Here is a 26,375-nt window from a genome sequence, read left to right as displayed (position 1 = left end):
CATTGTCAAGGCAAGTGACAGAGGCTGCCTGAAATTCAGAGAGGAGCCGGCTGTCACTCTGCAGCTCAGACACTTGGAGTCACATCTCTCCTAATAACAAAGTCTATTCTGTTTACATTTGACATGGCGAGCAAGGGGTGGTGGGTTGCTTTTTTATAAGAAAATGAATGAAGGCATGAATGAATGAAAGAGTGAATGAGTAGATGGAGTCCCTCTACCCAGTCCATCCTGAAGCCATCAGTCTTCCCCGTTTGGATGAAAACAAATGATCTCTGACAGGAGCACATTTAGATGAATTTTTTTAATATTTCTGGCAATGGGTTGTATTTATTTATTTTAACTATGTCAACATGCTGCACATTTCTGAGTCTGGGTCCCAGTGGTGTTTAATAAGAGAAACCTGCAAAGCACTGCAGTGTCAGAATAAGGGAGGGAGGAGATTGTATATGAACAAACGGAGAGAAGGGAATTTGAGGATGATGTCGGTGAGGGTTGGTGACAGGTTAACATTAGTTCTGGTTGGGTTGGAGGGCCTGGCTATCTGTCTGCTTCCCCTATCCTAATGCATAACTGAGGTAGGAAGGTAAATATCCCATTGTGCTTAACAGCAGGATCCGGAGAAACGTTCAGAGTGAGGGAGGGAAAAGAGCCAGAGGCAGATTATTAGGTTGGAATTAAAATGCAGACGAGATTCATTAAATTGTTGACCCTCCTCCCCACTCCAAAAAAAAAAAAAAATTCATTGCTTGCTATCTATTTATCTATCTCTATCTATACATATAGATACAGATATCTATATATGTATATCTATATGTATAGATAGAGATAGATAGAGATAGATATCAGATTGCCATATTAGATTGGCAGCATTAGAGAGGAATTATTTGCACTGATTAATAAGTGAATGTTTTTACCATTATGATCGTGGCACCTGCTAGTTATGTCGACATTGAAGAGGCTCTCAAACTACAGTGTTTCCAATAATAAAGGTACCATCAGCTGAAAGTTGTGCACAAGTGTCAATGCAAGGACACATCATTTCCTTACACAGTTGTGATGTTTAAAAATATTGCCACAATTGCTCTTGCCAGTTCCCTCTGCACCCTTCCCCCAACTCTTACCTATGTATTGTGCACAAAAGCACATCGACTCACTTAAGTAAAGCAAAGGAAATTTAGGGTCAAATCGGAAAATGCTGAAGAGACTGAATTCCAGAGCAGGACTAACATGCAGTTTACCATTTCGAGCCACATGATATGAAGTGATTTCAAAACATGTGTTATTCTTCCTAGGTTCCAAGAAAAATGGCAATTTTATCCAATTTGGGCATTTGCCAAAGGTGCCATTTCACCAAATGTAGCTACGGTCATAAAAAAGGCAGCTTCAGAGTAGATTAACTGGCTTTGCTGTACTATAATGGTGCTTTAAATGAGCAATTTGAGACAATTAACCTGGAACAGGCACTTCTGAGTGCTTTATCCCTTTAACAGTTTTGGTTCTTCAAACAAGAACAGAGAAAATGAAAATTGGCTCCTTCCCATCGTAGAATCTTCTGTGTAACTTTGTGAATATGCATATGATCCATAAGGAGCGTGTAATGGGAAATCTAAACTATGTAATTTGGAGATGTAATACTCCATCAACCAAATAAAATCATTTAAAAAATTAATGGGTATTTATGTGGCTGACTTAAGATAAAAATGTTCTCCATCTTTTGGTAATACTTAATAGCTCTTCCCTTGGATACAAAACACATATTTTTCATCTATGTACTTATTATTTACTCTAAAGTATGGGAGGGAAAAGATCATTTGGAATTATATGGAATTATTAAAGTATTAAGATGCTTTCATACACTATCTGGAGATACTCTTCTCTCATTATATTTAAAAATAGCTAGGCAGAGAACAAAAACAAAATGAATCTTGCTAATCAAAAGGAAGGAAAAGATTTAAGAATGCATTTGGAAAAATTTTCTAATTTCAAGCCACACAACAAATATTTGTTGAGTTCCTACTGTGTGCACAAGATGAAGGATGATGATATAGAACAGATCAATTATAGCTATTATCGTTATGAATGCACTAATCTAGAGATGGTGTATGGGAGGGAGTGGAGTCAGGGTGACGAAAGACTTTTACAGGGATTGAAGGGCCCTGACTGTATTGCAGGGGTAAGCCAAGCTAAAGAGAACTATCCTAGGAAAAACTAGTATTTAAAAATCATTGCTGGGACATTTGGAATTCTTAATAGAAACTCTAGGAAGCCTGAGGCATCTTTGCAATATGGAAATGGGAGGAAAGAAAATACCAATTCCTGCCTGGGAACTGACCTTTCCTTAATGATGTGCGACCCTTGCTTCCGTCCCTTGAGGTTTCACTACCCACCAGAAACATTGGGAAGTCTCCTCACTGCATGGTCTGAAAGGGTGGTGCTCAAGGAAGCAAGCACAAAAGCACAGAAGGATGACAGATCCTTTGAGAACAATCAAACACTATGTATTCTGTAAGAAGTAAACCCCAGTCATCTAAGTTTCAGGATTTTTCCATGTTGCTTAATTCAGCATTTATTCTCAGACCTTACCTCGCTTGACAGTTTTATAGCATTTAACCCAGTAGATCCCTCCTTGGAACTTTCCACCCTTGGCTTCCTGAATACCACTCTCTTCTAACTTATTGATGGATACTTCTTAGATTCCTCTTCTGGATCTTTGTCTTCTTGACCTCTAAATTTTGGAGTGCCCCACTCTCAATCTCTCACATCTCTTCTGTCTTCACGCTGTCCCTGAGTCATCACATCCAGGCCCATGCTGCAAATGCCATGTTATTGACACTCTGCTTTACATCTTTAACCTCAAATCTCCCTGGAGCTCCAGAGTTATATATCCATCTGCCCACTCAGTATCTCCCTTTGAACGTCTAGACGTCTCAAAATGCACATGGCCAAACTGAACTGAACCCAAACTTCTTTCTCCTAGTTTTCTATCTTGGTAAATATGACCACCTACCTTCAGTTTTTAGGATGAAAACCCCAGAGTTAGTTTTTCTTCCCATGGAGTTCTATTTTTGTTCCGAATTTGGAAAGTGAAGATTGGAGATTATTCTTTGCACAAAGAGAATCTGAAGTATCACACCCACCTTACAGGTTACTTTCTCTGTCTTCTCAATAATGGGTTGCCTGACACACCCCATGCATTTGCAAATAGCTGGTGGGCACATGGTGGATTTAGACCCCAATAGATTAGACACAGCTCTTGCTGTCATGGAACTTACATTTAATACCTGATGAGACAGATGCAAGCTAATTCAAGGGTTGGCAAGACAACTCAGTGTAATTTCTGAGTCTTACAACTCAGTATAATTTCTCTGAAAGGGAGATGTCTCAGAGATAATGGCTGGTCTCCACTCCTTATCCTTTCAGATTCTAAACCATATACCCTCTGAGGGCCCATCTTCAGATCTGTAATTCACCTGGAGGAAAGCAGGGACAGAGAAAAGGTTTAGTTAAGCAGGGAAATGTGGTGGCTCAGTTAACATTTTTCAGACTGACTATTGAAGTCAGTGAAGTTGGGTGGGCTTTTCTCTGTTTTCCCGAATACTTATGAAGACTTTTCTTTTTCATCTTTTGCATTCACTCAGCATTCACTGGGGACTTATTTGCAAGGACTTAGATGCTAGAGATTAAACGATCATTAAGATAGACTATTCTGTAGGAGTTTAAAAGTCTAATCAAGGGAGAAATAAGGAAAGAAACTGGGCAATGCCAGGGCTCACATACACTAAGTGAAGATGGGGGACATGCATTGGTGGTATAGACTGTGCCACCTGGTGGGCTCCAGGCAGGTCAGTAAAGAAAACGATGTTCATCCTCTGGTCTGGGCAGTGGGAAAGCAGGGACAATGTGAAGTAGCAGGGCCTACTCATTGGGCTGAGATTCTCAGCTTGAACTGTGAGGCATGTTCGGAGGTGAGATAAGGATTAGGTCACAGGGACTGGGTGTGCCAAGCTAAAGGGCTTGGCCTTTATCCTATACAAATGGGGAAGACAGGGAAGGCTTTAACAAAACCATAATGTAATTAGATTGTCCCCTCTGCAGATCGCTGTGATAGCGGCATGCAGGTGAACTGGACAGGATTAGCAGGGGGATAAACCTCCTCAGAATGTGACTGAGTATAACCAAACCTGGAACTAAGAATTTAGCATTTTCACATGTGTAATGGGCCTTAGTTTTTGTCTGTTTGCTTTTGGGCCTTTATATGTTTTCCCATTATTAGTTTGCTTATGAAATGTCAAAGTCCATGGCCACTTATGATTTGACTTGGAGTAAGTTCTATAATCTGTCTGGTCTGCTTTACCTATCTATACAGCAAAGCAGAGAAAATACTACTTCTCTTATAAAGCTTTGGGGAGGACTAAGTAAGTTTTTACGTGTAACAGGCTTAGCCATGACATGTGTACTGTGTACAATGAAGTCTAAATGATTGTGGATATTATTTTAGCTAAACATTGAAGCTCATCAATAAGCACATGTTTTATTCCACCCAGGGCTGGGAACATGGCTGTCCTTATATTTTTCAGACCACTTGGTTTCTTACTACTCTAGTAGATTGTAGATTATTTGAAGAAGGAGAAGGAGGAAAAGGAGAACGAGGAGAAGAAGAAAGACATAATTAGCATGCTAATTCCCACTGTTAACTCTCAATCTGGAGCTGGAAAGGAAATTCCCAAATGAAAATTTAGAATGCTGTTAATGGCAAAGTGCAATTCTAGATTGGTCCATTCACACCATTAAGTGAAATAGTAACTCTCTTTGGCCGTGAGCTATGGAAAGATCGTGGACACACCCAGAGACACTGAAGGGGCCTGGTGTCCTTCAGGTAGATGCCCTCTTACTAGATATTTTGACTTTGCTTTTCTATTTCAGGGTTTGAAAAGCTCATTCTAAAGCCTGCTTTCCACTAATAACAATTCCTGCTCTTTTTAAAATACAACAGCAATTGCTACATTGCATGCTTTGTATCTACTCACTTAAATCTCACTACAAATCCAATGAAAATGGTTGTTATGTAGTGCCATTATTATTTACACTTTACAGGTGAGGAAACTGAGGCAGAACAAGGTGTTTTTTTGATGCCTAGCCTTTGACTTTAAAGCGTTAAGGAGCTTCATCACTTTACCACGCTGATTTCTAAAAATAGTATCGGCTATATACACTGGTTGCTCAAAAATCATGTAGAGTTATCCCCTGTTTTTTTTTTAAAGTTTGGGTTCAATGCCACTTAGCTTTTACAAAAGGCCTACATCAGTACCTGTTCACTAACTGAAAGAAATCCAAAGAGAATTTTTCCCTTTTACAAAAAAAGGCAAAAAGTGAAAATAGCATTCGGTGTTCCTCCTGCAGGAGAGACTGTAGAGGAAACAGGACACCCTGGGCAGTGAGGGTGGCATCGCCCAGCTCCTTCCCCTGGAAACACACATAGCATCTCAGCACCAAGCCACCAAAGCCCAAAACTGTGTCTGTGAACATCTGTGTTTTAGTTTGATTCATTTTGGGCATCCGTTAGCGAGATGTACCCTAAGGTATCAGAAAAGCCTGAGAGAGGTCATTTTTGTGTGTCAGGGAATGCTCGAAAAATTTTCCATACAAATCCATGGTAATTACTTCTTAACTTTACACTATTTTGCCCTACAAAAGGTTGCAAAGGAGCACTACTTTTGGAGAGCCTGAGAAACCTGTATTATTTCATTTATGGGTTCTCTGAAGAATGGTTACCTCTAAACAGGAGATACTCATTTGCACCTTACACAAACCCACTTAGTTAAAAAAGATAGTATGCTTTGAAAACGCTAGAGTGTAGCCAAATATCAAAATTAGAGGTATCAGCATGCTAAGTTGAACCACCCCTTAACCTATTGATTACTAAAACAGAAGAAAACAGCCCCTTTTCACGTTTTTCCCCCCCAGAGTAATTGGATTCAAATTCACATCTGTAGCATTAAACTAGTGTTTTCAACCTTTCTTTCCTCCCAACTGTTTAACCTCCATCTACATCTCTGGCATAAATTTAAGCCTTTATTTGTGAATATTCGGATAAGCGCTTTGCCTCTAACGGTATTGTTCAGGGCCCGGCATCATTGTTACAGCTGTAATTGTAACTATCAAGACACAGTTCTTTGTAATTAGAAAGTCAAGATGGTATTCAGCAGTATGGCAGCACAGGCTTACATTTGTTAGGCTATTAGAAAAAAAATGTTTACAGAGAAAACAGTGTCATTGTTTAGTGCTCTTAATTGACCATCTGCCTGGTAAAGAAATGTCCAAAGAAGGATAAATAAGACTATAGTACACTTATTTATTTATTTTCTTTGTGCAGTGAGGAAATTAGGGAAAGCAACAGCAGAGGCAAACCAGAAAAGAGGTTGCTAAATCAGGCTGCAAGTGAAATCATGTCATGCGTGCATTTTTTTTTTTCAGCGTCAAGACAAAGACCTGTGGCCTCGTCAAAGTTTGTTGAAGCAAATGTTTCAGGTTGCCCCTCAAGTTCCAGGACGGTATGGTTCCCACCTCGATTTGCCCCATTCTGTCCCACTAATCCTCTGCACATGGCCACTTTGTTCTAACCTCTCGGCTGTGTTTGCCGATGCAGATTCTACAGACAGATATTTCCCCTCTGTACTTTTGATTCAGTCGGTTCTATTCTACTCTTCTCTTCAATCTAGGGAAATCCTATTCATTCCTTCAAGAGTTGGGTTAAGAATTTCTCCCCATCTGAAACCCCTCTATCTTTTTCTGACCGTGCAAGAAGACAAAAATCTCTCCCTTCTCTGAACTTCCTATAGCACTGTTTATTTTTCCTTTCACTTGGCAGTGGAAACTAACCTGTCTGGTGATGTTCTTCTGTTGTGCTGGAACTGTTATTTAAATTCAGCATTGCCATTTGCATCCTCATATGCTTTTGTCTTGACTCTCCCCTTAGATTATAAAATTCTCTTCCTAGAAGCATGTCTTATTCTTCTTTGAATTCTCCCCAGAATGCCCATAAGTTTTTCCTATTTTTTTTTAATTCCAAAAAACAAGGTAGCACTTGGGGCCCTGTGAAAGGTCTGTCATTCATCTTTTAATAAAGCCAAACAAACTCAGGCTTGTTTGACCCCCAAGACATGTTTCAATTCTCTTCCATAAATATACGGAATACCGTTATGTGTACCTATTGTGTGCTCAACTTGGTATTAAGCTGTGGGATGCAGAGAAGAATCACATGTGGTTTGTTGTCTCAAGGAACTCACTTCCAGGAAATGGTCTCTGACGGAGTCATGTGTCAGGGAGAAAGGGGTGCAGGGAAAACAGGAAATGCATGAAAATCCAAAGGAAGCCTCTTGAAATTTGATTCTAAATAACGAGAGTTCATTTTGACAAGGGCTTTTCTGGAGTCGCACAAAAACCCTGGTTCACATTTGATGGGCTTATTCTTGCATTGTGTCACATTGGCATGCATCTTACTGAAAAGGCTACATCAGTCGTTCTTGCCAGGACGGAAAACAATATGTGGCACCCAGGACAGAGCTGGTCCCAGATTCTGTAATTTGGGTCCTATTCCGTGTCCAAAAAGCAAGGAGCAGCTGGTCTTGAGGAGATTATCTGTTGTGCTATATGGATGTCCTTCTGCCTAAGGTCTGAATTGAGTTTCCTCCCAAGACAATGAATGACCGGGCTTATGCTCTGGGACCTGTCTCTTCCAGGATCACAGATGGGAGCCCCCATTACAGCCACACACAGATTCACCACAATATGGAAACCCTTCAAGCAGGAAATGGAACAAAAACACAAAATATGACCTGACCCAATACCAGAGAACTTTTTTCCTGCCTCAAATTCTAGTGGATAATTCTGTTTTTCTTCTCTCTAGTTTTCTGGAGACAACAGAATCTGGTTCACTAACAGATATTTTTTAAGACTTTTGCAAATATCTGTAATACCATCTCCAGTTCAGTCTTTTTCCAACTCAGCTGTTCTTGGAGCATTTTATACACTTTATACATTTTATATATGGATATATATATATATATATATATATATATATATATATATATATATAATGCTGGATAATGCTTCCACTACTGACTAGCTATAATTGACTATACCTGAATATAAATTACTATGACAGGTATGTTTTTACTTTCCGGCTACTCTGTTGTCTCAAGCTGTTAAAAGCCACAGGGCTTTTGCTCTTGTTGTTGTGCATACCTGGAATATTCTTCCCAGGGTAGCCTCATAGCTCACTTTCTTTCTTTATATTAAGTTTCAGTTCAAGTTTTGCCTTATCATTGAGCTCTTCACAATCTTCCTATGTAAAGAATAACCCTCTACCCAAACCTGTATGTGAATCTCCTATATCCTATATCCTGTACCCTTGCTTACATGTTCTCCATAGCTATTAATATCGTCATAGCTATTAAATTGTCTTTCCTTTCTGGACTTAAACCCTCCCACTATCTCTGGGGGCACTTTTTCATTCTCAATAAATATTCATTTAATAAACTCACCCTTTTCCAGAGATTCTTACCTTGTGCCCGTACAGAGATTGCATAAAGCACAGAGTTCCATAGAATTTCTTTCTGGGCTTTGGATCCTATGGGGGCCACTTGGCAACCATGGGACCATGAGAAAGTTGATTCCCTTCCTTAAGCCTGCTTCCTTAACCTCAGAAAAGAGATAAAAGTGTCTACCTCTTTGGAGCAGAGGTGAGGATATGATGAGAGAGGGTTAGGAAAACATCTGTCTCCCACAGCAGGCCTCCAGTATATGTACCTTGCTTTCTCACTGTCCCTTTGCTCTGTTCATGCTCTCCCCTCCTAATATCTTTCTTCCATCTCCTCCTTTCTTTTATTCTTCTCTTCCTCACTTTTTTTTTTTTTTTTTTGGTCCTTCCTTCCCTTCTTTTCCTGCCTCCCTTGTGTCTCTCTGTAATGTGCTTCGGTAGCTCTCTCCAAATGTGCACACACATGTGCGTGCACACACACACACACACACACACACACACACACTACTTGTATTCCTTTTCAAAAGGTTTGCCATGAACTTTCTTGATGAGCAAGTTTGCTTTCCCTTGTTTCTCAGCCGGGACATTCTGCAGTTCCTTAGTTTTTCTCAAGTAAGAGACACATGATAGAATACTCCTTTTTGAGGCATTCCTGGATAAGGCTGTTCTCTTCTTCCCTTATGCTGTGTTAAGAGCACATCGTCTGAAGGGATGCGTGGAACACCACGTATTCACGTTCCTACACATGTATTCAGGGAGAGGTTATCATTGCTTTGGGCATAGGGAAAACTTAACACAGAGGTTTTTCAGTATTGTGGTGATCTTAAACCAGGTCAAAGCCCTTCCTTTATTGGGCTATGAGAGGGCATTATTTCCTGTATTTTATGGTTAGAAAATGAAAACAATTTAGAAAACAGGTTGGCCACACTGAAATACAACCACACAATCCTCAGTTCTTAGAATAATGTCTGGAAAATAGCAGATACTGGCCTTAATGAGGGTTATGTAGAAACTCAGAGACACTGACTTAACCAAATAGAAGGGGGTGGGGGATTGTCAGGCTCACAGAAAAAGAGGTGCAGATCATCTGGGACTGGTACTGTGACTTAATGATATTTTAGTGATGGCTGTGGCTTTCCCACAATCCCTTGCGATCCAGGCAGGAAGAGGAAAGAAGGGGTGAGGTCTTCTTTTCAATGGTCCCAACTCTCCTAGAGCTAGTTACGTCACTGTTCTCTCAAATGCAGAATTTCCATCTCCTGCAGTTTGATTTGGCTCACCTGAAATGAGCTTTCTACTCCTGATTGTATCTGTATCCCTTCCATCCCCAGTCATCCTCTTACTATCTGCAAGTCCTGAATTCCTTTACAGTTTACTAGTAGATCCTCACCTCTAGCACAGAGCTGGATATAGAACAGACACTGAATACCTATTTGTGGACTAAATGAACAAATTAATGAGAAGGAAGTGCCATGGTTTGATATCTGCAACACATAGATTGATTCACTCCTAATTCTCTTCTTTTACCTGTCAAGTGTTTTAATAAATTGCAGAAGCAGAAATGATTTTAAAATTCAATACCAATCCTGAAACTGATCCACAGGTATTTATTAGAGGAACAAATGAAAATTGAGGAACACTTAAGTTCTGATGATTCTGCACTAACATTTATAAAATCACTTATTTTATATTATGCATTATGTTAAGCCATTAAAAAAATTCACTGAACCCCTATAAAAGCCCAGTGAGGCAGGTTTTGTCATACCACTGTGATATGGTTAGGAATCTCCAGGCCATTCAGAGCCTGTAGAAATTGGAACACAGATTCCAAACTGGGGCAGTCTAAACATTCTGTCCACATGCATCCCGCTAGTCTGTTGCCTGCTGCTTAGTATCCCCCACAGCACCTCATGCCAACTGCATTGCACTTGTAGATAGATAATACTTGGATGAGGAATGAAGGAGGGAGCAGTAAGAGGGATAAGAATGAATGAATGGCTTTCTGGAAAGCCAATATGTAAGTTCTCGCTTGCAGTTTACTACCTTATTAAGATCATTGTCTTATCATCTTGAGATTTCAGAATTTTAAATTTCATTCCATTGAATCAGTGGGTGCTCACACATCCCACAAGAGTTATCAGACCCAGTGGCCCTTGCAAGTAGCTGGAGAGTGTTTTTGCCATGGGATATTTTTATCCCTTGTCTGAGGAGATCAAGGGAACCTGAAACCATGTCAGAAACTAAACCAAAAGAGATACCTAAATTAGCAGTGACCAAGCAGGTCTGACATTCTCACAGATCTTTAACGTTTTTTTATGGAAGTCTGTCTGGAGGCTGGAGAAAACAGCAACACCCCAATTCTGCTCACACCAGGAGGCCTTTGCCTTTGCTGTTGCCTCTGTCAGGAATGCTCTTCCCTCAAACCCCACAGGATCTGGACAGATCCCTAACTACATACAGGGACCTGCTCAAATGATCCCTCATCCAGTAAACTTTCCCTGACCTCATTTGTCACTTTCCACCCTGTGACCCTGTTTTGGTTTTTATTCAGAGCCATCATTACCTCATGAGAGACTGTATATTGATTTGTAAACATTTATCTCCTCCCCGCTAGAATGTCAGATGTCTGAGGTGGGACTTGAGTCTCTGTTGCTCATCTCTGATTCCCAGCACCCAGATTTCTTGTTAGCTTTTCAGAGCTGTCCCCCCAAATATCCACTGAAGAGATGAATTAATACTTTATTTTTTTTAATTTTTTAACATTTACTTATTTTTGTGAGAGAGAGAGAGAGAGCGAGAGAGAGAGAGCATGAACAGGAAGGGGCAGAGACAGAGGGAGACACAAAATCCGAAGCAGGCTTCAGGCTCTGAGCTGTCAGCATAGAGCTCCATGCGGGGCTGGAACCCATGAACTGTGAGATCACGACCTGAGCTGAAGTCGGACACTTAACCGACTGAGCCACCCAGGGATCCCTGAATGAATTAATACTTTAAACAGAATGCTTACATTCTCATAAGAAAGATGGCTACTCCATCCACCTACCGAAGGCTAATGAATTCTTAAGTATTCTGTCCAAGAAGTGTCTAGCTTCCTGACAGGTCCTGCCTCTCTTTGCCTTCATCACACCCTACCCCATATTTTAGCTGAACTAGATTCCTTTCAGTACCATCAGCATTTCATGGCATGGATTCAGGAAGCTGTTCTGACTCACACAAAAGAGTATCTTAAGATGGGAAAAGGCTCTTTCTATCTTTGCTGGGTGATGGCATAAGATCTTTATTAGGTCAGCGCCTTGTACGAACCACAAGCCTCTTAGGGAGGTAATCTGTCCAGCTCATCCTGTCACTCTTCAACTTAGTGCCACTCAGTAATGATGCGCTCTAGCTGTCATCTCTATTATCCTGGTGCAGTAAAGCAGCCACCTCCTTCCATCTCCCGTTCGTTTGGAGTCCAGTTTAGCATCTTCGCTCCAGTGTGCTTGTTAGTTGCATCTGAGAACCCATGAAGGATGAACCATCCAAATAGTTATCAGGTGTATCTTGCATGAAAGAGCATGGCAGTTAGTGGCAAATTCTACTTTTGGTTTTCATGTGATGACAAAATCCAACAAACTTAATATCAAAACAGCAACACAATCTTGTTGCCATCGTTTGGGAAAGGTTGCAAGATTTATAGACTTGTGTAGTCAAAGCCGCACGTTTGTACAATGAGATGCTGCCCATCCCCCAAATCTCTTTTATCTTCAATAGATCTTGTTTTAAAGGTACCTGCCCATTTATTGTGGATGACAGACTAATAAAATGAAGTCATTTTAATAAACACTGTATCTGAATATCCCATCTTCTAATGTGGCAATGTGAAATTTCACCACTGGAGGAAACATTTAACATTCTGACTATTTTAATACTTTTAATAAATATTTGCAATTCCTATGATAAAGCATCCCAGTAGAAAATGCATTTCCTCCAAAATTTATGTGGCTGCTGGCAGGTGGCCATTTTCTAATTTTCTGTCTCACTTACATACATTTATTACAGATTTCTAACTACCCCTTTTTGCTCTTTGACTGCCTCGAGCATGCTGTTTCCTCTGAGTAGGAATGTGTGTGGTTAAAATTGAGCATGGTAAACAAGAGCTTTCTGGTTTGCAAATTGGAGGGTTGGTCATCTCCCCTTGGGGGGTCCCTTAACAACCATTTTATTCAGCCCCACAGTACATTGGAATCAAGTCTTCAGGATGCACATGGAGCTTGAGAATCTTAGTTCCTCAACAGAGTGAAAGATTGAGGACAGGCATGAGGGTGGGATTAGGAGGGGGGACTGGGTCATTATTCTGATCTGTTTGCCCTTGGGTTTACTCATGGAAGCCAGGAGAATTTGCAAAATACTTGTTAGAGTAATAAGGCTTAGAGAGATAGTAAAATTCAGGTTAAGTAAACCATACTTTAAATACAAAGCGAGGGGCGCCTGGGTGGCTCAGTCGGTTAAGCATCCGACTTCAGCTCAGGTCACGATCTCACGGTCTGCAAGTTCGAGCCCCACGTCAGGCTCTGGGCTGATGGCTCAGAGCCTGGAGCCTGCTTCGGATTCTGTGTCTCCCTCTCTCTCTGCCCCTCCCCCGTTCATGCTCTGTCTCTCTCTGTCTCAAAAATAAATAAACGTTAAAAAAAAAAATTTAAATAAATAAATAAATAAATAAATACAAAGCGAACTATTTAAGAAAATTCTATTGTGGATCTTCTTGAAGAAGAAACAAATAAGTTGTGAAGTTTGTCATGACCCTTTGATGTACATTTTTAATCTTTGTTAGACACCTCCATGTAAAGTTCTTGCATACCCCTCAAACATTTCAAAACCAACTTTGCCATTCCTGCTACTTCCTGTCCCCTACCTTCTGACACACTCAAAATTGAATCCCTTATCTGTATGCCTGATCTCACTTAAAGTTATTGCCATTCCCTAATCAGTCAGAACAGAAATGTGAATCTTTTCCAGGCATTTCCCTTTTATATTATCCCAAGGCCTTCTCGTCATACCTATTCAATGTCCCTTAACCCATTTCCTCCTTCCACTCCCACTGAGGCTGCCCTAGCTTAAGTGCTTATTACTGATAATCACCATTATGTGTTGTGAATCATTTAATCAATGCATTGTCTCATTTAAACCTTCCAGTAGTCCTTTTAAAAGTCAAGTGATACCAGCATCCCCATTTTACAGACAGAAGAAGGCATTAAGTCTCGGTGACTTGCTGAGGTTACTCAGTGAGGAGTTTCTAGTGCTGGGCTTTGAACTCTGATAATCTGATACCAGATGTGAAGCTCTGAGCTAGTGGGCTCCCCTCTGCTGTTGTAAAACTTCACTACTCTTCTCCTGTCTTGTTTTATTCTGCCTCTCCTATTCCTCCTTTATGTTTCTGCCACGGACTGAAAATATGGGTTCATGTCACAAACTGCGAAACCTCTGATGGGTGCTTGAAGCAGGGCTTTGCTGAGCCTGTCCACAGCAGCGGGGAAGCCAGAAACCTCATGCTCATCATTTTCTCATTCAATCATTCATCCATCATTCGTTCCTTTATGTCATTTCTTTGACAAATATGTGTTGACCACACATTGTGTAGCAAGCACAGTCTAGGTCCTGGGATTATTGTAAAGATGAAAACCATCCAAAGTTTTTGCCTAGTGGATGACAAGTAAGGAAATAGTGATACAACATAAGCTTGGGTAGTGGTAAGCACTGTGAGAAAAGATAAGGCAGAGTCAAGAAGGCGGGGGGGACTTACAGTTTTAGACAAGGTAATTGGAAAGACCCTCTGCAATGAGTAACATTTAAGTGTAGACCCAAAAAGTAGATATGAAGACACACTCCGGGCCCAGGGGGGAAGAGCATTCATGAAAACCAAAAAAGCAAGTGCAGGGTACTTGAAGCAGGGCTATGCTGAGCCTGTCCCCAGCAGCAGGGAAGCCAGAATGACTGGAGCCAGGAGGAGTGCTGGGAGAAGAGAGATTTGAGGGACCTTCTAGGCCATAGCAGTTTCTTGGGGATGACATTCCTTTTCCTTTCACTCATGCACCTATTTTCAGCCTTATTTAAAAGGGAGTAATATGCCACTAGGCTCTACTTGCTGTCTTCAAAATAGAGTACGCACCTTACACCTTCCATGACTTTATCCATGCTGAAGGCCCTCTTCTCTGACTTCTGAAATCTTCCCATCATTTAAGGCCTACATCCAATGCCACTGCCTAAATTAATTCTTCTCTTAGGTTCTCTTAGGTCCCATCCTACTATAGCTCCTTCTTCAATGAGGAAAAGGATGGGGAATGTTGTAGAAGAGCTGTGGGGTCAGGATGCCTGAGATCAAAGTCTGCTACACCTCTTGTTGGCTTGGGTCCTTCAGACAACCTTAGTTTGGTTTCACCAGTTTCAAAATACAGCAGCAGAGGAACAATCTCCTAGGGTATTCAGAGGAAGGAGTGAGATTATCTTTGCCTACAGTAAGAATTCAATCAGTTTTAGCTTTAAACTATTTTCAAGGACTTTTGGGATCCCAGGGCCCTTTTATTGTAGCCCTATTAATATGCTCTAGTATTATGCTTCTACTCAGTTATTTGTCTGGGCTAGACTTTCAGCATCTTGAGAGCAAGGACCATATCCAATTTACATAGTGTTGCTTTCAATGCCTTTGCATGAAGTAGGTGTTGATAAAACAGGTCAAAAGAATTTATTATCCAAATCAATTTATGTGCTGCATCTAAAATAGTTTAGGACACAAGGACACAAATTAGTAAAAATTAGTGAAGGATTTTGTAAAGTCTACAACCAAGCTTTCCTCCCCCTTTTTTTTTAATCGTGGAGTTGAAATAAAGGGCTTAGGAAATACAATAAAACATATAATCAGAGAAGATTTTGTATCTAAAATGCACATAAAATGTCTACCACTAGATTTTTTTGATAGAAACTTATCAAAATGGAGAATAGGATGAAATAGAAATTTTACAGAAAATAGGATACAAATTGCAAGTAAACAAATAAAAAAAATCAAAATCTTCTATAATTAAGGGAATAATGTTAAAAACTTCAATGAAATAACATTTACACTCACTAGATTGGTAAAAATGGAGACGTTTGATAATAACCACTGGTGGTGAGGATGTGGACCCTTGGGAATACATAGACACTTCTGGTAGGGATAAAACTTGATATGACCATGTTAGGAAATGATTTGGTGCCAGTTTGTGAATTTGAACATTTGCATGCCTTATGGGCCAGCAGTTCCACTTCTATTTATATGATTTAGAGAAACTCTTACTCATGAGCTCCAGGATATATGTATAAGAATGTTCATAGAAGCATTCGTTATAAGAACAAAAACCTGGGAGGAGCCACCCTAATGCCCTTCAACAGGATAATATACGTTATAGAGTGAATTGTGCCCACCCTCCCAAATGCATATGTCGAAGCCTTAAGCTTCAATATGACTACATTTGGAGAAAGGGCCTTTACGGAAGTTATTAAGATTAAATGGGGTCAAAGGGTGAGGTCCTAATCACAAAGGACTAGTGTCCCTATAAGAAAAGGAAGAGATCCCTGGAGTGCACACACACCCCAGAAAGGCCACGTGAGGACACGGTGAGAAGGCAGATGTCTGCAAGGTAGAAAGAAAGGTCTCACTAGAAATCCACCCTACGGGCACCTTGATCTTGGGCTTCCAGCCCTCAGGACAGCGAGAAAATAAAGTTCTGTTGTTTAAGCCACCCAGTCTGTGATATTTTTTTATGGCAGCCATGCTAATTCAATGCATGAACCATTTGTGATATACACACAATGGGGCATTATGCAGCAATAAAAATGAATGCACAACAGCTACACCCCACAAGGGGATGAATCTTTTTTTTTTTTAAGTTTGTATTTATTTATTTATTTTGAGAGACCAAGAGAGCATACATCAGGGAGGGCAGAGAGAGAGGAAAACTCCCCAGCAGGCTCTGTGCTATCAGCACAGAGTCCTATGTGGGGCTCAAACTCACAAACTGAGATCATGACCTGAGCCCAAATCAAGAGTCGGATGCTTAACTGCCTGAGTCACCACGTGCCCCAAGGGGATGAATCTTAAAAAAACATATTTGCTGATAAAATCAAGTCATAAAAGATTATATTCAACACTATACCATTTGTATAAGGCTTAAAACCTGGAAGTAATGATGTAGTATTTAGGGATCCACGAAGAGGGGTTTAGACTTTTTTTTTAAAAGCAAGAGAATAATGAACATGAAATTCAGGATAGTGGGAAGACTGAGGATTAAGGTGAAAAATGTAGAAACAATGGCTCTGTTAATGTTCTAGTATTTAGGTCGGGTAATGAGTTTACAAATACTTCTTTCATTGTTGTGTTTTAAACTTGTTTACAGAAAATATACTGTTTTAAGCAGCCAATATTACATAAAAGGAAACAATAACTGGTTTCTTTTGAAAAAGTGCTTTTCTCTCATATGGAAGTATATAGCCTTCAATGTTTTTCTTATTTGCAATTACTTTCCTTTTCCTTTCCTTCACATTTTTGCCTTTTTCTTCTTTCCATATAACTTAATTTTTTTTAACTTTAAAATTAGGGAAATAGTCAATTTCATTAATTTTTTGTTATGAAAAATATCCCACTAATATAACAGGTGTGTGAGAGTACAATATTCAGAATTGATTCCTGTATAAAATTAATTCTCAGTTACTTATAATATTTAATTTGTGTATGCAAAGTACCCTAGTCACCGAAAAGATAATTGACTTTGCTCTGAAGTCTCTCAGTCTACATATTAATTTCATCTCCTCTCTCAGACCCGCATGCTCACTGGAACTCATTGGTATTAGCTGAGTGAATTTAGACGAGTTGCAATATCAATAACTTTGTCAAACATCATCATATCTGGTCTGTTGGGCAGAATTTGTGTATGTTATCCCAGCTCCGTAACTGTACCAGACTGAACAACTTCCTTCTGATACTGTGTGGATTCTTTTCTATTTTCCAAGTCACATTCCCCATTGCAGGTTAAGTGTTACTATAAACTCTTAGCTACGTTAAAATACAGCAAAATCTTTAGCAGCTAAGGGAACATATTTTCCATCTCCTATTGGTAATGTTTTGAAAAAGAGTTTAAATCCTAAAACTATGTATTTAGTAGCCAACTATATTCTTCATGTAGTTGTGGGACCACAGCACATGTACAGAATAGGCATGATATCTATTTTTAAGGCATTTTCAACCCAATATATATATTGATAAGAGATAGGGATGATGCTAGGATGGGTTGTGATCTTCCCCTCACTAAAATATTACATTTTTGTGATATTTTATTGCCACTTTCTTATCCTAAAATCTTCAAAGCAAACTGTCAGTCTTACCCCATGGAATGTCTTATGACAACCAGACACATTTGGCTCTAATCAGAAAGTTCCGTGCAAGATATCATCCACAAAGCAGGAGGGGCTATTGAATTATTATTATTTTTTAATCCTTTTCTTCAGGAAATAGGCTAAATGTGAAACATTTCAACATTAATAATTCAGAGTGACACCCATCAATACCACCACCAGCAGATTGGAGAGTTTGTTGATTGAAAAATAAGTTCCTTTTTACAAATACCAACCCATTTCATTGGCTGACTGTGTCTGAGCAGAAAACACTGAACAACTGAGGACATGTTCTTATCACCAGAAGGGTCATAATAAAAAGGTTTCATCCTTTAAGGTGATTTCAAAACCTAAGAAGCATTCATTTCTCTTTTAAAATGGAGTTTCCTCTTATCCTCTCATTCAGTGAAGTTCATTTTCCTTCAGATGCTAAATCGGTACATCCCAAGGCACGAATGTAAAAGCAGACTTCCTTGTTCCCTAATTATCTTTGGCGGAATTAGTATCATCAAAAGAAAATCCCAGCGAAATCAACTAGCAGGAGAACAGGAACTAAGCATGTCATTGAAAAAGTCACCTGTTGTGGTCCACTCACAGGAGCACTGGGATTCTGGGACTAAAGCCAGGACCCTCTGCTGGAGACGTCCCCCCCAGGGAAGGCCAGGGAGATAGAGTAAGATGATGCCAGGTCTCCTCATTGTCATAGTTGGTGCTTGTGTCCTTGTAAGGAGCCCTAGAGTCTGTAAATGATGAGTGGACTTTACAGGTCATTGTATCTGTGCTCCAAGAACCATCACTTTCATTCTCAGGTTTAAAGACGTTGATGTTCGTGGGGTACCTGGGTAGCTCAGTCGGTTAAGCATCTGACCAGCTCAGATCATTATCTCATGGTTCGTGAGTTTGAGCCCCGCATTGGGCTCTGTGCTAACAGCCCAGAACCTGGAGCCTGCTTCAGATTCTGTGTCTCCCTCTCTCTCTGCCCCTCGGCCGTTTGCACTCTGTCTCTGTCTCTGTCTCTGTCTCTGTCTCTCTCAAAAATAAATAAATGGTAACAAAAAAAAATTTAGAAAAAATAATAAAGACTTTGATGCTCAAAATTAGGACTAAGCTTCCTGGGGATGTGCCTAAGTTCCACTGCGTGACACTGGCTTAAGAGCAGTTGATACAGGGAGGTGATACCTCCCCGAAAGTTGAACACCGTCACTTTGGGGGTTCCCTCACTCCGGCCTTTTGTGTGCCCTGGTAATGACTTTCCATTTATCTTTTACTTTTGTTGGGAGGACTGGAATCCATACATATAAATGGGAGGGTTGCTGGCCATTATGGGAGCTGTAATTCATCCCACAGGAGGTTCTGATAAAATGTACACTGGATAGAGCCCTGCTCTTACAGCTCACACTTATCTGAAAGTCTCCATTGAATTACAACCTGCTAATGTCTATTTTCTCAGGCGTTATCTATCTGTAATGATAACAAAATCATGCTAATACATTCCGATTTTTTTTTTTTTTTTTTTTTTTTTTGGTGACACTGCAGCTGAATAGCCCCTCCAGCCAGCCTCTTACATCAAAGTGCTTCTCTCCTATCTATTGTGCCTCTTAAGAACAAAACTGTATTCCACTCTTCGGCACACTCTAATCTTTCCATTTCTATTACAATACTTCATTAATTTGACTACCTCATTGCTTTGTAGCTTTGAAGAAGGGCAGAAGTGGAAAACACTTGAATTCACAGTAACCTCTGGCAGGGAGGGTCTGTTCTTCCAAATATTTCAGCTATTTCCTCCCTGCTGGCTTACTAGCGTGCTTGAGTCCCCGTGAGGAGCAGATATGAATCGTGCCCTTCCACCCTAGGCGTCATAAATATCTTTCCGATAATAGATAATTCACCTGATCTCATGCGTTCTTGCGCACTTAAGAGATTCTCAGTGTGAAGAGAAAAATGCATTTTGATTTGAGGCATTCCTAGGTTTTATAGGGGTGCTAAATTATATCCCTATAATGGCGGGGGAACTACTTCTCCCATCGCCAAATGCCAGCTTTATCTCTTTCTTTTCCCTTTCCCCAACCTCAAAAAACAAACAAACAAAAAATCTGACAAGCCACTCAATCCGATAAACTGCAAGATTCCCCCTGTATGCCCCATGTTTGTGATATTTAATAAACGTGTGTGGGCAGCATGGATTATAAGGGCCTTTGTAAAGTAAGGGAATTTAGTTACTTTAAATCTCTGAAAGGAAATGTGAACCTCTGTACAAAGCAGTCTGTTCCATTTTCGTGTGCTCTAAAGATTAAAAAATGTGTCCTTATATTAAACCTACATCTGCCTGGGTCAAATTTCCTAGTCTTAATCTTGCCCTCTGGAGCTAACCTGTCCGTTTTATCTCTTTTCAGAGGCTATTTTCCCCAAATGTGACTATAGTTATCAGACTTATTTTAAGTCTTCTCTGCCCAGTTCCTACAAGCTTTCCTTCCATGACACAGATCCTGGAACCCCCCCAACACTGAGCAACCATTCTCACAGCGTGTAACTATTTGGATGCCCTCGCAGTAGAATACACTTAAATACTGTCTTAGGGTAGTTTCCCAGGGAAGCAACCACTGAGCTCAAAGCTTGGTGCACCTAGTTGATTCCGGAGACAATCCCAGGAAGCTCGAGTAAAGACAGTGGTCTGTACTCTCTCAGGAGAAAAGCCAAAAAGGATGAGTTAATGAGCTGATTGCTGCTGTGGGCAGTGGGGCTTCCCTTCACTGGAGACCCCCTCTGAGAAACCATGGGAGATACACCTCAGAATCATTCCACCCGGTGTTGGGGAGACCGCGGAGTGCATCCACCGCCACTTACCCTCCACTGGCAGAGGGCTGCAGCAGGGGGCACGAATGCCCAGCACTTCCTCTTTGTGTCTTGCCGAAGAGTAAGTATAGCATAAAGGAGCTGGGAAAACCCTCAGGCAACAAAAGGGAGAGAGGCACAGGCTTCCGAGGTGGACAGCTGTGTGTCTGCTGGAAACTGCCTTTGTCAGTATCAGGGGAATTCGAGTGGGCTGAGGGGAAATGGGGCAGGACATCGGGAAGGGCTGCTACTGATGCCAGGCTGGCAGTATAAACATGTGCATCTGGTCGGGTAGAGAGCAACAGGAATATTGAGTCTGTGGAAATGCAGAGTTGAAAAACCGCCTGGAAGTGTCACGACTGAAAAAAATACATATCGCTGGGGTGCCTGGGTGGCTTAGGCGGTTCTGTGTCCGACTCTTGATTTCAGCTCTGGTCAAGGATCTCACAGTTGGTGAGTTAGAGCCCCACGTCGGGCTCTACGCTGACAGTACGAAGCCTGATTGGGATTCTCTCTCCCTCTTTCTCTGCCCGTCCCCCACTCTCTCTTTCTCTCTCTCTCTAAGGATAAATAAATTTTAAAAAATCCATACTAGTAATAATTTAGAGGCTACAATGGCCAAACAAAATATGTTGGCCAGGTTGCAGTGTTAGCCAGCTTGTAACCCTTGCAACAAGGAGCAGTTGGGATGGTGACAAATTTGAATGCATATCCTGTCTAAAAGAGGCAGCCATTCCTCAGCACTAGCCGATTGTTACCATTTAAGAATGTGGGCTGGACACTGTTAGATCTTTTGATGCTTTCCTTGAGAATCCAGAGATCTAGATCTTATGGGAAATATTTTGATTTTTAAACACAGCACTAGCTGAGTTTGTTTGGGCCCCATGAAGTACATCTGGGGGTCCATCTCCCACACAATGTCTGCTCCAGTAGCAACAGCAAAATCAGAGCCTGGGCACTCAAGATCTCAGACGTGTACAAAGGGGCTCATTTGTGCATTTCTGGACAAACTGGTTTTGCTAATGCAAACTTCCTCCGTGGAAATCAAGGTTCTCCTAGAGCTGGAAACAAACACAAATATAAGAAACAGACAGACAAAAGAAAATGATTAAGGACATGCAGTGAGAGCAGAGGTTGAGCCTGTCTCTTTCACTAGGTAAACTTCATTTCTATTGATCTGAATACTGTCTTTGGGATGGAGGGCTGGGGGGCAGGGACTCCAAAATAAGTAAGCATTTGCCTCCCCCCCCCCCCACTGTTACTATAACCTAGGTTAAAGCAGCATTGCTTTGCATCGGAAAAATTTAAGGTAGAGCTTTGATCTCCTCTCTATGAAAGTAAAGTAATACATTATCCTGACCTCAAAGAAGTAGTCTCAATTAGGGGCATTGAATGAAATAATTGACCTTGACATTACTTCAGCTCGGGGCACAAAGCTGTTATCAAAATGCCTTATCGAGAAGTAAGACATGCTACAATAAGGACTATGTATTTAATAATTCTACATTTTGAATTTTAAGCTCCCAGAGTGCTTGCCACCACAAGGGCAAATACTGGCTTTGCAGTGGCCAATGAGGAGAGTCCATTGCATTAGAGCGAAATCTGTGCTGAGATCATGCGTTGGTAAAGGAAATAATCTTTGTTTAAACACTAATATTGTTAATATTTTCTACATACTTCATTTGCATCTTAATTTAGTTCTTTGATTATGAAATATCTCTTCTATGTGTTGCAGGGTATCTTTTTAAGTATCGACACCAAGATTGGAGGCAGAAACGTGCAGGAAAAGCATGGGATTAAAAGGCAAGTGATTTCATTCTTGCCCTTACTCTGTGGTTGTCCATTGTGGCCTTGAAGAGTTTTTTCTGTGACCATCTCTGCATTCCTTAAACCTTCATTGTCTTATAAGGTAGATATAATTATTGCCATACTTCTTAATTTGATCTTGTTTTTCCTACTTTTTACCTAAAGATCAAACTGTGATCAATTCTTCTTACCAAGGAAAACTCTGGGCAAAATGTAAAAATGGCAAAATAATGTCTTTGTGGTTCCTAAGACTTTCTTTCTAGTTCCCTTTTCTCTCCCATGGCTCCTTCCTCCCTCTGCATTTCTTCATTCACCCCCACAAGACACTTTTTCACACCAATGAATTCTTACTCTCTCACCAAATGGGGTTCTCACACAAGATCTCCAACCAACCATTGAGCTAGTAGTGAGAAAGAGCTAATTGGTTGCTGCCCTTTGTTGCATTTGCACCTACTTCTGGTTGCAGAGTTAAGATTTTACTCCTTCATTTTGGAATTCAAGAAATAAGTATCCAAGTGGGAGCGATTTTAGGGTGCTAGTTAAAGAATGATTTCTACTCTCCCTCCAGACTTTTAAAAGGAAATGGGTGTATACGTAGTATGGAAATCTGAGCCTCAATCTTGTACAGGTTATAGAGGCAGACTGTGTTAGGGCCAGGAAAAGAGCTCAGATCATCTGTGCATGTCAACTCCAGACAGCAAACATGTATTAGGTGACTACCTACTAGGCAAGGTGCTGGGGCACAGAACTGGATGCAACAGTATCCGCCCATTAGGAATTCACAAACCAGTGTAAGAGATGCTTTGAAAGCATGGATTTGCAGGACAATGCAATGCTTAGAATGGTAGGCCCCAATAGGACCTGGTAAGATGGGGTTTGGCACAAGCCAACAGACCCCACAGTGCTTTTTAACCCTTTTCAGACAGTGGCTGTCCATATAATCCAACCAGACCTTACAGTATTTGTTTTCTTCTCCTTGTCTGCTTTCCCCTCCACCTCTCAGTTTCTTGCCCTTGGTGTTAAGTCACTATCATTGCTGTGGTATCCTCCTTCCCCCAACACAGAGAGCATGGTCCTTATCTCCGGTTTGGACCTGAAAGTCCATCCTGGCCCTTTCCTGTGTCCTTCAGACACCTGAAGGCATTCTCTGGTTGAGTATTTAGTCCTAGGTTTCTTTTGGGTTTACTTGACATGGTGCCTCTTGCCCCGATAATAAAGATGAAAAAAATCCTTTGAGAACCCAGAAAAGAAAATATTTAATAGAAATTGAAGTTGGTGACATCTTCATCAAGTATTCATATTTCCTCTGGTCTTAAAGAATAAGTTGGAGTTGACAGGAAAGGGGAGGAAGGCAGTTAGGCTGCATAAAAGCACGAAGGTGAGACAAGCTTGGTGCATTTGGAGAGGAATAAAAGGCTCCAAGAGAAAGTCATCTCTGCAGCTCCCTGACCTGTCATTGGTGTCTGTTTCATAGAGAAGAGTATTGATGTTCAATCAAAAAGCACAAGGTTTATCTCCTTAGGCTCCACAGTCTGCACTCTACCATATATACATGGAAATAACAGAAGGAAATTGCCTTGAGAAAGAAAATTTCAGAAGGGACCTTGCTATTGGGGGCTAATTTCATATCATTGATTATAATAGCTATCAGTAGAAATAACTATATAACTATCTTTGGCCCAAAACCTTTCTGTTCTACCCAGCACGTGCGCACACACACACACATACACACACACACACACACTCAACCAATCCTTCCAGCATTCCAAACCTTTGCCCCTCAATTTGCATTTGGTCTGGAGATTTTTCTGTTAACAATAGGTTGGGCCCATCTTTCTGATTTTAACTTCTTCCCACCAGGCGGTAGGGTAGAGATTTATCTTGACAAACTGTTTGGAATTGCTGGGGGGAATATTAATAAAATTTGAACATGCGTCCTACAGCAGTGAAGAGAATACCTGAGAAGTTTGAAAGCTTTGGTGGGAGATTAGAGGCGGCTGTGAGGAAATGTGCTACCCGGTGGTGAGCTCCCAGCACAGATATTTCACTATCCAGGGATCTCTAATTACTAATACAGTACATGAACAGTATGATATGTCCTTACAATTGCAGACGCCTTTTCAAAGATAATCTTTAATAGTTTATTTGACAACCTGTAAAATTATAGAAAATTATTAGTCTTGGGAATTACAAAAATCCCTGTAGTACAGTCAAACAATAAAATTATAATTACCTGTGGGTAATTGAAATTTAACTGTTTTTTTATTGTATATTACACATCAATAGCAACATAAGTTCAAGAGGTTTTTTTCTTCTTTCCTTTTTTCTTACAGAACCTGAGAAAATGGACAGCACTGTTGGGGGCTTGTGAGTTCCTGTCACAGTACTGAGCTTGAACAATTTCGATTAAAGCCCCATGTTTGAGACTGTCATTAGACCTGCATTAAATTACATATCTGGAGTGTTAAAAAATAAAGAGTACAGTAGCTTTTTCTCAGCTACCTAAGGTAGGTAGTTAAGGCCTTGATTATCTTTAAAGATCTATTTTTTCCCTCCACTGAAAGCCATTGTTTCTTTCATTAAACATAAAACACATTTAAGAACACTAAACTGTGCAGACAGGAATATTAGGATGGCATATTCCAAAGTACCTTTGTTCTGTATTCATTGCTTTGAGTTGACTTCTGCATTGTATAATGTGATTTTATTATTTAGCTCTCATTCAGGTGAACTGAACAGAATTGGCATTGGTTGGCGCCTCTAATCCCTGAGCTTTGAATAAAGTGGGTAGTTGCCTTCCTCCTCTTCCTCATTCAACTTCCCCTTCCAACACCCCCCAAAAATAAATTTTTAGAAAGCTGCATATGCATTTTCAAACTGAAGCAAGGTGCTGGCATTTCTATTACTCCTCGTCACTTCTCCTTTGAATGATGGCCTTTATAACAACATTTCCAGGCTCTACCCCTCTGGGTTCCTTTGTTTAAAGAAGTCTTTTGGTTCTTTGGTTCCTCCAGCTGAATAGCAGTTTAAATGAATGGAAAGAAAGTAATGGACCTATACCTGGAAAAAAAGGCCATAGGTAAAAAGATTGGTTCCTTTATACCCTTGGCCCCTCCTCCCTAGCTCCATGCCCCCACCCCTGTATCAGGGTCCTGCCATTTTCTCTCTGTAAACATCTCTGCCGTAAGGCCTGTGGGAAACCATGAGCGTTCAGGGTAGTCCTTTGAAGCTTTTATACAGAAGTAGCAGCTTCAGGCCAAGTAGTCTGACCCAGTTCCTTCTCTGTGGTTTAGAGAGTAATGGGAATGCAAATCTTCTTGTATTGCACCAGGCACCGATTTTTACCTCTTTATCTGGATAGAAGGAAACAGAGTCAATGAATGTGCAAGGTTCCAGACTGATATTAGAAATTAAACAGTAGGGGGGTGGGCGCCTGGTGGGCTTAGTCAGTTAAGCATCTGACTTCTGTTCAGGTCATGATCTCAGGGTTTGTGGGTTCAAGCCCTGTATTGGGCTCTATGCTGACAGCTCAGAGTCTGGAGCCTGCTTCAGATTCTGTGTCTCCCTCTCTTTCTGTGCCTCTCCTGCTTGTCCTTTGTCTACCTCTGTCTCAAAAATAAATAAACATTAAAAAAAAATTAAGAAATTAACCAGTAGGCTAGTGCCATCCTTTCTTCTGTAAGTGGTTTGACAGATCCAGTGTGGGAGAATAAGAGGCCGCTATCTTCCATGGTCACCAATGGGGAGCTCATGACACATGAGACAGAGGAAGGAGGGGCTACTTCATCCAAACCTCTGC

General features: G+C 40.7%; 2 long non-coding RNA genes across 2 annotated transcripts in view; both read left to right on the top strand.

Moving 5' to 3' along the window:
- The window catches only part of LOC109254521 (uncharacterized), a 185,615-nt gene extending 163,052 nt beyond the window's left edge, over positions 1-22,563 (top strand). Inside the window, exons 2-3 of the long non-coding RNA XR_002074871.2 lie at positions 6,475-6,551; positions 22,506-22,563. This is a non-coding gene — a long non-coding RNA (uncharacterized LOC109254521). The remainder of the gene's footprint in view (positions 1-6,474; positions 6,552-22,505) is intronic.
- A 2,313-nt stretch (positions 22,564-24,876) lies between these two features.
- Positions 24,877-26,375, top strand: part of LOC109254469 (uncharacterized) — a 220,154-nt gene continuing 218,655 nt past the window's right edge. Inside the window, exon 1 of the long non-coding RNA XR_002074829.2 lies at positions 24,877-25,083. This is a non-coding gene — a long non-coding RNA (uncharacterized LOC109254469). The remainder of the gene's footprint in view (positions 25,084-26,375) is intronic.

Source organism: Panthera pardus, unplaced genomic scaffold (assembly GCF_024362965.1).
Source record: "Panthera pardus isolate Hobbes unplaced genomic scaffold, ASM2436296v1 HiC_scaffold_25, whole genome shotgun sequence".
Classification (NCBI taxonomy): domain Eukaryota; kingdom Metazoa; phylum Chordata; class Mammalia; order Carnivora; family Felidae; genus Panthera; species Panthera pardus.
The sequence above is the reverse complement of the archived record's forward strand: the minus strand, read 5'-3'. Positions and strand labels throughout refer to the sequence as shown.